Raw genomic sequence first — 14,447 nt, 5'->3', positions numbered from 1 at the left:
GTTATAGCGGGGTAAAAATGGAATAACAGAATAGTCTTATATTTTTAATAAACTATTGAAGAGACAATATGAAATAAAGGGTGATTATCATAATGCGAATTGTCACGGCAGACTCAGCCCCCTGAGGATGATTTAGAGATCGAGATTATAATATAGCTCTGCTAACACGGAAGGGACTCTATAGGAAAAAGAAAATTCTATTGTCAAGCACGAAGAGATAGAAATGTGAGAAGGACTGTCTTTTATTTCTCAAAATAATTGGAATCTTAGGGGGGACGAAAGGCTGTAATTGGAAGGTTCTTCAGAAGTTGAAACAGTTGCTATTATAGATGGTGTGAAAGAGTGAGACCCTTCAAGGGGGTGAAGATACTCAGAGCAGCAAACACAAAGAAGCTAGAGAAAGCTAGAGGTGAGGATAATGAGGGAGTTGGCTTGACAGCTGATGAACTGCTCGGAGTCCATTTATTTTTTATTTTTTAAAGATTTTCTTTTTTTTGACAGCACAAGCAGGGGGATAGGGAGAGGGAGAAGCAGGCTCCCCGCTGAGCAGGGAGCCTGACATGGGACTTGATCCCAGGACCCTGAGATCATGACCTGAGACAAAGGCAGGTGCTTCTCCAACTGAGCCACCCAGGTGCCCTTGGAGTCCATTTAAAGTGAGACTGGGTGCTCACAGGAGAACCTGGAATGCTAGACTTCTTTAAAGTTTGATCCAAAAGACAATAGCGGTTCATTACTGTTCGTGAGCCCAACAGAATGTTAACAGAAGTCATTTGAGGAGGATAACTTATTGTGGTTAGAAAGACTACATGAAACAAGTCAACCAGGATTGTTTTACAATAGACAGAACAGAGAATGATAAAAGACTAGAACAGGAGAATGGCTCTACATTTGGATACAAAACTCAAAGCTGAGGTATAATACAGAGAAGGGACTGAGACCCACTCCATTCGCAGACGTGCTGGCTATTATGTGAAGTACTCATTTTTCTGGAAAATCTCTTCCTACTGCCTGTCTTCTTTGGAGGTTACAAAAAATGTTTGAAGGAAGGAGAGATACCCCAAGAGACATGAAGAAAAAAGTGTAAGAGATTGAAAGTCAAACGAGAGGAAGAGGTGCTCCCAGAGAGAGAGACAAGACAGAGGTAGAGAAAAAGAGGCAGAGAAAGGTAAAGAGGTGAGTGGAGAGGAGAAGACAGTAGATTTCCTTACCTTGCTTTTTTCCCCTTATTCAAACTCTAGGACCTCTGTACAACCCCTATTTCCTTTTGGAGCTCCCTTTGTATTTGGCACATAAAGATTGTCTGCACCACTCTAGCCAACACCGGAGCAGTATGGGATGCAAGGGAAGTTTCCAAGATGACCATCATATTCTGGACCTTCCTCATTCCCAGACATGATTTTTCAGATATTCTACCCTTGGTGGACACCCTTGCTTGACTCACATCTGTGACCAGGGGACAAACCTCAATTTTTTTTTCCCTTGAAGCTCAGAACATTGCGTCTGCTGATGGCAGATGCAGGACTAGGAGCCCCCTCGCTGCCCGTGCGTCCGTGAGGCGCTGGGATGAGAGTAGCCTCACCTGGGCCTTCCTGCCCCTGGTGCTGTGCAGGGGGCTTCACAGAGGCCAGGGAGGTTTCAAAAATATCCGTGTGTTGAGTTGACCTTTATATCCTGTACGACAGCCTATCAGGGGCTTTATAGATCTGGATCCCATGGAGGAAACCGCAGTATAAACACACTACATACTTGGTTCCAAAGACTGAAAAAAAATGACATAGTGCGGTGTGGAGTTAGAATGAAAAATCTGCCAATCTGATTTGATTGTGGTGGATTAAGTCAAAGGTGGATTAAGTAGCGCCGGAATGAGTACAATTATATATTTGGTAAAGAAGTGGCAATGAAGCAGAATTACAATTTCTGTCTGATCATACACACTCTGTGTGGAGGTCTTTTAAGAACATGTTTTCATATTAGAAGTGGAAAAAATGGCCTAGGTACAAAGGCAGCATTTTCCTTCTATCCAATTATCATGCCGTATCTTCATTTTGGGGGAAGAGTCAGTATAAATCATTTAGGAATAGTTTTGTTCACATTGTGAGTGTTCATTATGAATGTCTATAAAGTAAATATGTTTCAGAGTTTTGTTCTCTTTTGAGAAATAGTCTATTGATGAGGATTTGCTTTTTTCACTATATGAAGCTATCATGACATGGAAAGCTAAATACCATGTTTTCTCGGGTAAAAATAATGAATCTTTGTCAAGCACTTATGATATGCCATGAAGGCTCTGTACTAAGTGCTAAATATGTGTGTGGGGTGTGTGTGTGTGTGTATCCTCGTTAAATTATAATTAAAAATAAGTGCTGTGTGCTATTATTTACAAGCACTTATGTCATGAAGGCTCTGTACTAAATGCTAAATATGTGTGTGTGTGTGTATATATATATATATATATACACACTCTTTAAATTATAATTAAAAATAAGTGCTGTGTGCTATTATTTACAAGCACTTATGATATGTCGTGAAGGCTCTGTACTAAATGCTAAATATGTGAGTGTGTGTGTGTGTATATATATATATATATATATCCTCTTTAAATTATAATTAAAAATAAGTGCTGTGTGCTATTATTTATTTTACAGATGAGAAAAATGAGGCACAGAGGTTCTATGAACCCAGGTCACAAGGACGTGAAGTCAGAGCTAGGGTTAAAGGCAGTCTGATGCCAGAGGCAATGATTTTTAATTACTGCATTGATGCAAAAGCATTTTCTTTGCATAATGTATTGTCATACTGATTTTCTAGATGAAATATTTTCTCTTTTTTACTTTTTATTTTTAATGTCAGCGGGATACTTGGCATTGTGGTTTCTAGAACAAAAGAAGATTCTACTAAAAGACTGTATTTCTACCAATTGCATAATATCTGAAATTCCACAGAAGAGAGCTTGATTTCTTTTGTCTAGGACTCCTTTAAAATACCAGTAATATTGTTGAACACTTTAGATTATTTCTACTCATTTCTTAATATAATTAAACTTGCAGAACCTTTATGACCATTCCTTTTTATGGGAAAGAAGGAAAGAAAGTGTGAGCAAACGCTGGCTGCTTGCAGTATCTCACTGAGCAGGAGAAAAGGGAAACTGGGAACAGTTTTGCTTATATTTGACCCAAATGTTCTGTCTCTAGCTCTCTCAAAATTCATTCTAAAATTTTACAGTTATGTCTCCAATATGCTAAGATTTGACTCATCGGTTTGACATCTTCAAAACCTTCCAAATGCTCCATAAGACCATTATAATCAGGAATTCTCGGAATCATCAAAAAATATTTTCAAATTGAAGAATAATATACTTTTAAATCGGGTCTGAGTGGTTAATTTAAAAAAATTAATTAAAAAATGATTTGCTGAAATAAAACATCTTCAGCATCCTTAACTCAGGTTATCTTCAAACACCGGAAAGTAAGAAACACGTCAAGAAAAATAAAAAATGTCAAATAAGAAAGGAAAAAATATCAAACGTATCATGAGAAAAAAAAATTTAGTGAATGAGATATCTTCAAAGACAAAGCTCTTATGTTTTAAAAAGACCATCTAAGTAGCTGCTTCTTTGGGAACCATCTAGAAAACAACAAAAATGAGTCTAAGTAGTTGGACATATAAAAAACAAAAAATGACAAGCAGAAAAGAGGAAAAGTGGGAAATTTTAAGGAAGAACAGCATTTGTTGAAACAATGAGGCAAACTTTACAAAATGATAGGTCATGAATAAGTTTGCACCTAAAGTAGTGCAAACTTTTTGAAATTCAAAAAGCAACTAGAACTAGAGAAAACAAGAATCATTGTGGGAAGCACATTTTTAAAAATTTTTTAGAAAAGACAAAACCAAATAATAAAATACTAAAGGATCCACAGATTTTGAAAAATATAGTTAAGTGTAATAGAGTTACCTAAAATTGAGAAAAGTTGTTGCTTAGCAAGAGACACCATCTGCCAAATTTAGAAAATAGGCTTAAGGAAAATATTTGCAGCATGAATAATAATGGGTTAATAGCCATGTTATTTAAAGTTCTCTTAGAGACAAACCATAAGAGACAAACTATAGGAAACAAACTGAGGGTTGCTGGAGGGGAGGTGGGTGGCAGGATGGGGTAACTGGGTGATGGACATTAAGAAGCGCATGTGATGTGATGAGCCTTGGGTGTCATATGCAACTGATGAATCGCTAAACTCTACCTCTGAAACTGATAATACGTCGTACGTTAATTAATTGAAATAAAAAATAAAAAGAATAAAGTGCTCCTAGAGATCAACAACAAATCAGGTAAACACAAAACAAAAATAAAACTGAGATAAAAATATTATTACCTGATGAAAATGATTGAAAATGTTGGAAATAGTGATTGTTATTAAGAGTGTGGAGAAACTGGGGGCTTCTGGGTGGCTCAGTCAGTTAAGTGTCTGCCTTTGGCTCAGGGTATGATCTCGGGATCCTGGGATCAAGCCCCATGTGGGGCTCTCTGCTCAGCAGGGAGCCTGTTTCTCCCTCTTCCTCTGCCTGCATCTCCCCCAGCTTGTGCTCTCTGTGTCAGATAAATACATAAAATCTTAAAAAAAAAAAAAAATACAGAGAACCAGCACTTTGTAGACATTGTAGTTAGGAACATAAATATGGAGCGTCTCTTAGCAAACATTTTGCCAGGATTTATTTTTCAAAAATTCTGTCCCATGTCAAAAGGTTAATGTCCAAAGGTATTTATTAAAATTGTATTTTAAAAATGCAAAAACAACAACAACAACAGTAAAACAATAACAAAAAACGTGGAAATTAATTGATCATGGAATTTAAAAAAAGGTGAGGGTGTCTGGGTGGCGCAGTCAGGTTAAGCAACTGACTCTCGTGTTCAGCTCAGGACATGATCTCAGGGTCCTGGGATCAAGCCCCACGTCAGGCTCCATGCTCAATGGGGAGTCTGCTTGAGATTCTCTCTCTCTCCGCCCCTCTCACTCGTGCACACACTCTCTCAAATAAATCTTTTAAGAAAGTGGTACCATCATACTAAATGTAAAGGATGACCTAGATCTTTGGGAGTTGACATAGAAAGTGTTCGATAGAAAATATTAAGTGAGGGGCACCTGGGTAGCGCAGTTGTTAAAGCGTCTGCCTTCGGCTCAGGGCGTGATCCCAGCGTTATGGGATCGAGCCCCACATCGGGCTCCTCTGCTATGAGCCTGCTTCTTCCTCTCCCACTCCCCCTGCTGTGTTCCCTCTCTCGCTGGCTGTCTCTGTCAAATAAATAAATAAAATCTTAAAAAAAAAAAAAGTATTAAGTGAAAAGAGCAAGGTTAAAGAAAAAAATGCTTACAAATGTGTGTACATAAGATGTGCACACGTGTGTGCAAAGATGTAAACATATAGATGCACATAGGAAAACCGAGCCCCCAGGGATATATTCACATTTAACATTATTTTGATGCTGACAGGGAAGTGGGTAAGTGGATGGAATGGGGAAGGACTTTGGTCCTTACTTTAAAGGTTCTTTATTTCATTACTTTACAAGGAAATATGAATTCTGTAAAAGAGTGATCAGGGAAAGAGCTAAACTGCATTTTGTGAACAGTGGGCATTCAAAAGGCCACCCAGAAGTCCCTGTTTTTATTTTGAGCTTTTAAACTTTCTCGTGTACTAAAAGGAGTTTTTTGTTTTGTTGTTTTTTGTTTTTTATATATAAGTAAGAGATCTTCTAAGGGTATAGATAACATCTGATTTATCTTCTTTTTGGACTCACAATTGCATAATGTATGTTAACCATTGTGAGATCCACTTTCCACAAGATTGGACTGGTTCTTACCCCACTCTCTGGACAAGAGCCATAACTTCCCTAGCATCCTTCTTGGACTTTCCATATGCTTTTACCAAGTAGTTTCTTAAAACTGGTAAATAAATAGCAACACAAACTACTGAAGTTCCTTGTCAGACCGAGTGCCTTTGCAGCCATGTCTCCGTGCTCACCTGTACATCCATGTTTTGACTCTGTCCTGAAATTTACATACGTCAGACACACCTTCGAGAAACATCTGTAATCTGGAAGCGGAATTTGGGACTGCATCTGTGTTCATGATTTAATACACTATTTTTATGTACACTTAATGTATATTATTTTTCCTGTTCACTTGGAAAACACATTTGATATAGAATACATATGTAAGATATTTATGTTTTGCTCCGAATAGTGAACAGCACAGTTCACTGTATAGGGCAACATGCAATTACAGGGTTCTTTAAAGGATTTTCATTCATCCATTTATTCAAAAGAATGTCTTAAAGGCTTCCATTACTAAATAGGAAGGAGTAGTTTGCTGCAGACTGACACGCATTCATTATTGACTCTGCATTAAACGTGGATGGAAGTACTCCACACTACCCAAACCAAATCAAGAAAGCCTGTGAACTGTGGAAAAAACCGAAGAGCAATGAGTGAGTTTCCCTTTTTCATAGCTTCTAGCCTGCAAACAGACCCCATTCTGTGCAATGAGGCATGAATAAAAAACTCGAAGAGGAAACCCATAGTATTTCCAGCCAGAAGAAAAGAGAGTTGTAGGCTATCAAAGACGCTGGAAAGAAATAAGGAGCAAAAGCCAAAGAAGGGAAAAACCAAAATTCTACCTATAACCTTTGCAGAATGTCTGACTGATACCTGAACCAAAGGTGCCAGGATGGACTAAGAAGGGTCTAGTTTAGTAGGCAGGAGCTCGAGTTGCTGCCTATGAGACAAAGTTACCAATAATATCCAGACACATTAATTGTGTGTGAAACCAATAACCAATAACCTCACTCTTGCAAATCCTCAAAATATAACAAACATAACATCCAGGACAGGATGTGCAGTGACCCAAAATTCAAAGAAATAGAATAATGTCACATATTCTCAAGAGAGGAAAGAAAAATGTGGAGAAAGAACTTGGTATGATCCAGATATCAGTATGTATACATCCATTGTTTTTTATAAACCAGTGACCAATACAGAACAGAATTCTGAATACTTATATAATTAAAACATCATATATGTACGAACAAATCTAACAAAAGATGTGCATGGTCACTCTATACTAAAACCATCAAAGCAATGAAAGAAAGTTAAAAATACTTAGAGGGATGCTTCCTGTTCAGCTCCCGGAAGACTTCCTATTGTAAAGATGTCCGTTTTCTCTAAACTCATCTGTAGATTCAGTGAAACTCTATGAAAGTAGCAGTTGCCATTTGCTGTAATTCAAGGTTGATTCCAGGACTGATGACAAATGTAAAGAACAAAAAGACTTGGGGGCGCCTGGGTGGCTCAGTCAGTTAAGCATCAGACTCTTGATTTTGGCTCAGGTCATGATCTCAGTGTTGTGAAACTGAGTTCCGCATCAGGCTCCACACTCATCGGGGAGAGATTCCCTCTCCCTCTCCTCCTCCCCTTGCTCACTCATACTGTCTTTCTCTCTCTCTAAAATAAATAAATAAATAAATCTTTGGGGGAAAAAAGCTGTGGCAATTAGGGGACGAAGAGGAAAAGAAGAAACAACACCTGCAATGAAGCCTAAAGCCTTCAAGTCAAGAATTATTCTAAGGATGTAATGATTAAAGCAGATAACTCCTCTCCAAAGAAAAAAGAACCAGATGAATGGAATCAGTTGGGGAGTCCAGAAGCAAACCTAATACTTCAAGTCACTTACCTTGTGACAGAGTTTACACTGCTGTGCAGTGGGGGCAGAGTGGTGTTTCAATAAATAGTACTGGAGCCATCGGATATGTGTATTAAAAAAAATTGAAAAAATCCTACTTCATTTCACCCTTATCCTGTTTCACATGTTACACAAAAATTAACTCTAGCTGTTAGGTAGATTGAAATGGGAAAGATACAACACCAAACCATCTGGACAAAAATAAAGATTGTCCTTGACATTGAGAGTAAGGAGACATTTATGAAACACGCACAAAAGCATGAATTCAAAAGGCAAATAGGAAGTTCATATATTTCACTAGATTAAAATTAGGAGTGTTCATCAAATTATACACCTAGGAGGGTGAAATGGCAAACTAGTCAATAGGAAAACATTTGCAGTACATATGACAACAGAGGGTATGTATCAAAAATAAACAAGCTTTTCTAAATCAGTAAGGAAAAAAAGTTAATAGAAAAATGGGAGAGTCTAGAATAGGCACTTCCTAGCAGATCTGCTGGGCCCCACCTTTGCAATATTGTTCCTTTCCTGTCCTCAGACCAACCAGCCAAACCCTTTCCCACTGCTCTGGAATCCACAGGTATTCTTCTCTCCAGCTCCTCTCTCTTTACATGTAAACTGAGAGACCACAGGCACCTAAGTTCTGCCCGCTGGAACATACTCCATCCTCCATACACACATACACACTCTCTTTGAGGACCTCCAGTGAGTGGGGCTGTAATGTGGCTGCAATCCTTGTTTGACAAACACCAACATAGAGAGTTGATGTGTCTTTGAATCAGCCCTGGGTTTTCTCTTCACCTGTCCAACTGGTCATTAGGGACCTCCTAATGCCAACTGCCATGAGATCATTGGTACAACCGAGGTACAGGACACTAGGGGAGGGAGGTCTGAGATAACTCTTCCTCAGGAAGTTCTAGGGCTTAATCCCAAATGGACCACTCCTGTCATCCAATGGATGTCTGCTGTCCCACCTAAGATTCTAGACTTGGTAGCCTGGATAGCACACAGCTCACAGTTGGTGGCTATGGTGCCCAGACAATCTTTGTCTCAGGATCAGACGCTCAGTCTCCACCAGGGCCAGGTAGCATGCCAGGAACTGTTTTCTGAAGGGATAGACGTGCTTCTAGGTGTTGGATGTCGGTGTGCATGCCCTATCATAGCACGCCGGAGACTACAAATTGTATCTTATCCATCCCGGGTATGTCTAGCACAGGGCAAACTGCTGCGTCACGTGGCCCAAAAAGCCTCCCACTTGTTACTGCATATCCCATCATTGCTCTGCTCTCCTCTTAAAACTTGAAATAAAAATAGATTGGAGTAGTGATCTCAAGCAGTAGATACTGCTTCTAAAACCTGAAGCAGACTGCCAAGCGCTGTGCCTCTTAGCGATAGGTAGGGTGAAGTGCTCTTGACCTTGTTGGAGATATCACGGTGTAACCAAGAACCTGAAGTGGTTGAGTCTGCAGATGTTTCTATGCTGCATTGTTGGGTGTTTTTTTTTTTTTTTTAAGATTTATTTATTAGAGAGAGAGAGCACGAGGGAAGGGAGGGGCAAAAGGGGAGGTAGAAGCCAACTCCCTGCTGAGCAGGGAGCCGGATGCAGGGCTGGATCCCAGGGCCCTGAGATGATGACCTGAGCTGAAGGCAGACACTTAACTGACTGAGCCACCCAGGCGCGGCCCCCCTAGAATGCTGTATTGTTGTGATTAAGTGTCTCAGTCAGAAGCGACTGTTTCTGAGGGCTCCACTTGGAATATCCTACTGTAATAGCTCTCATTCTGCAGGGCAAGGAGCCAACGTGAGGATTCTGTCAGCTCCCAAATATATCCATTGGGATTAGGCACCCTGAAAATGACCACCAGAAAGTGTTTTGGATCCCCTGGCCTCACTATGAGATGGATCTGGGCCGGGATATTATTACCTGGCCTGCATATGTCATCCAGTAATAGGAGGGCTATAACAGTGTTTGGGGCCCTTTAGTATCAACAATAGATCAAGTTCTGTATACAAAAGCTGTGAAAATACCTGGATACTTCTTCCAGTGCTCCTTTACTTGGTAATTGGCTATTGGTTCCCTTTCAAGACTTGCTTTAGTATTACAGAGACCCGTCCTCATGCTTTAATCCTCTCCTTCAATCAGTGGGCCCTGGCGCTGAGAACTTGCTGGGGACTGGAAACTGAGCAAGCTAGGAATTGTGATTGTTTCTGCCAGGAGAATAACAACTTATATCAAGCAATAGCCTTCTTGGTTTCCCAGCTATGTTGCCTCTATGTTTATTAGTCATGAATTTCCATGGGTGGCAGTCCCTTGGTTAGCAATCTGGCTTTGCTGCCAGCTACAGTAATTCCATCAGACTTGAATCTTTTTTTTTTTTTTCTTAATAGGCTTCACATCCACATCCAGTATGGAGCTCAGTGTGGGACTTGAACCCACGACCCCAAGATCAAGACCTGAGCTGAGATCAAGAGTTGGATGCCTAACCGACTGAGCTACCCAGGCACCCCTCATCAGACTTGCATCTTACAGGTAAGTCCTGCTATCTGGTCTCTTCTATTTCAGAATCTTATCTCAATTGTCAAAGATCCCATTTCTGTAACACCATCCCTACCACCAGTCTTGTCCAGCAGAAGACCATTACTGAGCCATTACCAAGGTCGGTGATACTTTGACCTCTTCACTAGCACATTTCCTTATGTGTTAGTGCAGCCCACGTTCTATTGTCTCCCTAGTGAGCACAATCATTTAATAAGTCTGGAGCCTTACATAGTAGATTCCTTCCAATATGCTACCTCTGTGAGCCTTTTGTTCCCTTGTCAAGGCCAAGGCGACTGTTCCACCTCCACCTCATTGGGACCCACTTTGAGAGTTGTTGCAACTGCAGGGTTTCTAAGTCACGGGACAAATCCCCGTCAACAAACTGCATTATTCAGCTATATATCGCACCCTGGTTTAGCACATGCAGAGCCTATTCCCGGGCCTGTTCTCTCGGTTCCCGCTGGAACCTATTTGCCAGGTCCTGTAGGTCTTTAGGGAATAATCTCTTTATCTTCTGTGGGGCCAGTACTTTCCTGCTTGGGCTATGCTGAGGTTTTGATCCTAGTTATTAGTGTATCAACCAGAGGGAGAAATGGGATGTATCTTGAGAAGGGCAAGTATTTTTTTGCAAGACCTATGGCTCCATTGAGGCTTATGCATGCGCTCTAGACAGGATGTGTGTGTGTGTGTGCACGCGCGCACACGCGCACGTGTGCACACCTGTGTGTAGGAGGGGAGCTGCTTTCCCCCATCTAGCTATTTTCATTTGCAAGTTCATCTGTTCTTCTTAGTTAAAATTCTTGAAGATAATATCTGCTTGACCCAGTCCCACTTATCAAACTTTCTAGGTCAGGTGTGATCAGAAAAGCATGAACTTTACATGTGGGCTCAGTAGTTCAGCCGAGAATGTGTCTGAAAGCTCACTTCTCAAGAATTGGGTTTGGGCTTGGCTGGCCCCTTGAAGCATGACTATGACAACAATAAATACTGAGACCAAGGGGCGCCTGGGTGGCACAGCGGTTAAGCGCCTGCCTTCGGCTCAGGGCGTGATCCCGGCGTTATGGGATCGAGCCCCACATCAGGCTCCTCTGCTATGAGCCTGCTTCTTCCTCTCCCACTCCCCCTGCTTGTGTTCCCTCTCTCGCTGGCTGGCTGTATCTCTGTCAAATAAATAAAATCTTAAAAAAAAAAAAAAAAGAATTTAAATAAATACTGAGACCACTTCACAATGCAGGTATATATAGAAACCTTTTTTATTTTAACTGTTGTACTGAGTTTAAAGGTACAAAGTAAAGAATGTTAGATATTTTTGTTCTTTTTCCAAGATATAAGCACGTGGGAACTGTGTAGGTTCTGGGGTTTGTTTTCAGTTCTAAATCATGCCTACTGTTTCTATTCTGTGTATTAATACTAACAAAATGAAAAGCCAGGGAAAAAGACTTGGAAGTAACTTCCATCTAGGTTTTACAATGCTTGAATGATCATAAAACAAAGCCGATTTTTAAAAATATGTTTAAAGTAGTAATTATGAAATAGAGGTCATCCCCCCCCCCTAATTCCTAAGTCTTTTTGCATTGACCCATTATTTTTGGTTGTGACCCACGTTTAGTGGTTTCTCAGTACATCTGGCACCGGGAGGTAACTTTTCAAGTGGTAAAGAGTCTCTGAATAAGAAGTTGCATTTTATAAGTTCTTGAGCTGTGCTTTGCCTCTGAGGAGCTGGGATAAAATAATGGGTAGGTCCCGTGGTCGAGGAGAGAGGGAACTTCTAAGTAAATAACAGGAAACCTCTCAGTACACATAGACGCCGTATGGCATAGAAATACCAGAAATCAGCTTTACAGATGGATTTTAACTTATTGATACAGTTCTCCTGCATTTTTTCCTTCCTGCTGTTGTTAAGGTGGCTAGAATACAGGGAATCCAAAAGCAATTCAAAACTAGAAAGCCTATTTTTCACTATTTAACGATAACTAGGTGGTCAGTGTTGACTGGTTGTGCTCGCAAACTTCATGGCAAATGACACCCTGATGTTTCTCAAGGTTTACCTGGTAGAGCTCAGAAGAAGGGGCTGTGTTTGTGTGTTCTTATAGCAACTTTCATTTCCTAAAGTCTAAATGCTTATCAATTATTGAGATGACATAGTATCTATAGAAATTGCTCGATGTCTCATCTATAATCTATAAGAAGGGTTAGTTTTAACAACAAGACTTTATCCATGCATAGTGTGAATCTATATATAATATATAGATAAAGATATACAGACACCTCCTAGGGAAAGAAAAATCTCAACTTGGGAGGTAGGAGGGATTAAAAATCCAAATTTTGAGCCAAAGGGAAACCACGCTGCTAGCCTTGTGCTAAAAAGGATGCATGCGGGAGAACACCTGAGCCATGTGTTTGGTAAACTCAAGACAGGAAGATGTAATTGTAAAATTCCCAGTGTTTGTGGTGTACCTGGAGAGGGTGTATACAGGTAGATCAGTCTGTATGGTTTAAAGAAGGAGAAATCAGGGGCGCCTGCGTGGCACAGCGGTTAAGCGTCTGCCTTTGGCTCAGGGCGTGATCCCGGCGTTCGGGGATCGAGCCCCACATCAGGCTCCTCCGCTAGGAGCCTGCTTCTTCCTCTCCCACTCCCCCTGCTTGTGTCCCTCTCTTGCTGGCTGTCTCTCTCTGTCAAATAAATAAAATCTTTAAAAAAAAAAAAAAGAAATCAGTGACTCGATCTCTATTATCTTATATGCCAATGGTTGTCAAACGTTTTGGTCTCAAGACCTCTTTATACTTTTAAAAATTAACAAAGACCCCAAAGAGCTTAGTTTAGAATATTTTAGAAGACACAAGGACCCCCACGCATGTATTTGGTTACCTGTCAGAGTGATGACGGCAATAGCTGATATCTAGGCTCTGGAAAATTTCACCGTACACCTAGAATAAGCTTAAGAAAGGCAAATAACGTATAAGTTATTATTTTTAAATAGTTTTGAACTTCTGGACCTCCAGAGGTCCCCAAACCACACTTTGAAAACAGTGGCTCAACGCATCGTCCGGAAAAATAAGTTTGAACAAAGGGAAACAGATTTTGCTACATTTAATTAAGTCCTATCAATTTAGTTTATCTTCACTGGGGAAAAATGTTCCATTTATGGAAAAACATGTTCACACGGTAAGAATTATGTGTGGATGTGTTTTTTAAAAAGAAGCAACACAGCTCGTTTTAGGAAGACCAAGAAAGCATATGTTTCTCTCTGAAAGGTGGAGGGGAGTCTTGAGCAGGGCAGACTTTGAGTTTCCTGAGCAGAGGGCGCCATGTCCTGACTCTGGTCTCCTGCCAGTGCATCCTGACGCACTCTTATTCTTGACTCAGGAATTGAATCTGGATGAATAGATAAACTAGAACATTTGAAGAGGGGACTAGATTCCCAAGCCAGAAGTTCCTGAGAATCTCTTGAAGAAAACTGGGGATTTGCCTAGGGAAGAGGAAAAACAGAATTTACCTCTGCGGGAATGAAAAGGGAGAGACCCTCAGCCAGAAAGGTGAAAGGTAGAGAAAAGGAGGTTTCCCATAAGGAAGTCCTTTGTGAAAGACTAACGTTTAATTTTTTTTCTTGGACTCCCAAAAGACTCTTCTTCAGAAGATACTTTTAAAACTATCTCCTCCCTCTTACACACATCTTTGTTAAAATACTTTCTAGATATTTCCTATCTTTCAGTGAACTGAAGGTTTCAGTCAATGGGGAATGAGGTTCAGGTGTTGTGAGAGAAAAGGCAGCATCCTCACTTGTCCCCCTCACTGAGGAGGCCACATCAGGAACAGCCTTGAGTGGAGGAGAGCCAGCCTCAGAGTCCCTGGTGAGCTCTGTGGGTGAAGAGTGCGGTGATAATCAACCCGGGAGCAGTTGGGGGCAGTGCAGAGCTGTCTTGGTGGTAAGGGAAGAGTGTCCAGGAGACAAACCCTCCTCATTTTTCAAGGACATCTGCAGAGGATGACCCCTGACAGCAGGGAAGGGAAGCAGGGAGGAAATTTCTTTCACTGCTGTTCTTCTCAAAAAGCAATTTCTTTACACATACCTGGGCATTCATAATTCACTCTCATCTTTTGGCCTTTATTATTTTTAAAGGGGGCTCCACATTGGGCAATGTGGGGGGTTTTAACCCATAACCCTGAGATCAAG

The 14,447-nt window shown here is 40.7% G+C and overlaps 1 protein-coding gene across 2 annotated transcripts in view; it reads left to right on the top strand.

Annotated features, from left to right (window-relative positions):
* ISOC1 (isochorismatase domain containing 1) overlaps positions 1 to 14,447 on the top strand; it is a 223,530-nt gene that overhangs the window by 124,835 nt on the left and 84,248 nt on the right. Inside the window, exon 5 of one of the 2 annotated variants that reach the window (XR_015724583.1) lies at positions 10,122 to 10,263. The gene's annotated coding sequence lies outside the window, so the exon portion shown is untranslated. Of the gene's footprint in view, positions 1 to 10,121; positions 10,264 to 14,447 lie in introns of those variants that run through there. The other variant, XR_015724582.1, reaches the window with a different exon arrangement.

Source organism: Ursus americanus, chromosome 5 (genome assembly GCF_024610735.1).
Source record: "Ursus americanus isolate L20-20 chromosome 5, mUrsAme1.1.p, whole genome shotgun sequence".
Classification (NCBI taxonomy): domain Eukaryota; kingdom Metazoa; phylum Chordata; class Mammalia; order Carnivora; family Ursidae; genus Ursus; species Ursus americanus.
The sequence above is the reverse complement of the archived record's forward strand: the minus strand, read 5'-3'. Positions and strand labels throughout refer to the sequence as shown.